This window comes from Myotis davidii, unplaced genomic scaffold, assembly GCF_000327345.1.
Source record: "Myotis davidii unplaced genomic scaffold, ASM32734v1 scaffold472, whole genome shotgun sequence".
Lineage (NCBI taxonomy): Eukaryota > Metazoa > Chordata > Mammalia > Chiroptera > Vespertilionidae > Myotis > Myotis davidii.
In genome coordinates this window covers 404,489-405,564 of record NW_006283774.1, presented here as the reverse complement: position 1 = coordinate 405,564, position 1,076 = coordinate 404,489, and the positions used below count along the sequence as shown (strand labels likewise).

At 71.3% G+C, this 1,076-nt stretch overlaps 1 long non-coding RNA gene across 1 annotated transcript in view; it reads right to left on the bottom strand.

Annotated features, from left to right (window-relative positions):
• Positions 1–1,033, bottom strand: part of LOC102773389 — a 3,173-nt gene extending 2,140 nt beyond the window's left edge. The window contains exons 1-2 of the long non-coding RNA XR_435173.2: positions 870–1,033; positions 195–443 (exon numbers count right to left, since the gene is read on the bottom strand). This is a non-coding gene — a long non-coding RNA (uncharacterized LOC102773389). The remainder of the gene's footprint in view (positions 1–194; positions 444–869) is intronic.
• Between the last annotated feature and the right edge of the window lie 43 nt (positions 1,034–1,076).

Here is a 1,076-nt window from a genome sequence, read left to right as displayed (position 1 = left end):
ATCCCATGAGGCCAGGCTCCCTGAGCAGCCACAGAAGCCCCCGGCCCCACTGGCCCCACAGGGGCGGAGACACGGGCAGCATGGAGGGCAGCTGGGAGCGGTCCCCGCCGTCCGAGTGGCCACTCTGAGAAGCAGATGTGTCCGGGGCCTGCGAACACTCGGGGTGGGGGTGGGGTGCTGCCAGGACAGCTCACCTGGGGCACCTGGTCGCGGTCGAAGCGCAGCGTGAGGCGGGCGCAGTTGTTGTCCAGGTGCCCGGAGCGCGGCACGCAGGGGGTGCTGGGCAGCAGGGGCTTCTCGGGGCCACACTCCCCCCAGGCCGCGCAGGGCGGCTGCAGGCACTGTCCCGGGGCCCTCTCCCCACACTGCTGGCCCGGGGGGCACTGGGCGCTCAGTGTGTTGGGCCGGCTGGCCAGCAGGCAAGGCTTCCGTCCGCACCACACCTGGGCCGGGCACAGCAGACAAGGACCCACAGAAGCCACGTCGGGAGACAGACAGACAGACAGGCTCGGGGTCAGCAAGTCCCAGGGCCGTGCCCACCCACCACCAGCAAGAACCCCGCCAGGCAGGGAGGCCCCGTGGGAGGGGCCAGCAGCATGCAGGCCTGGGCTGCTGGAGCCTGAGCAGCACTGGACTCAGTTTCTCCAACTGCACAGTGAGGAAAGGGGCCTGGTCGTGCCAGGGGCCCCTCCTTCCTGGACGTCCAGCAGGGGGGGTGGACTTGGTTCGTCCTCCCTCACCCCCCGGCAGCAGCTCCTGGGTCTCCCAGGGGATCGGGGTCACGGACAGAAGACGGAGCCCCTTGGGCACCAGGACGTCAGACCCGGGCAGGGCAGGGAGGCTCGCTCGGGGGCAGGGGCCCCTGGCACCTTGCTGCAGTCCCGGCGGCCATCCAGGCAGCGGCAGCTGTTGCAGTCCTCCACCCAGGAGCTCCCGTGCGGGAAGGGCACCCCCTGGGACCAGCAGGACCTGCCCAACACGATCACTGCGGGGAGAGGAGGCGGGTCCGCGGTGGCACTGACCCCGGAGACCAGGTCCTGCCCTGGCTCCTGCTTGGCACAGCCCCCACCCCCTCC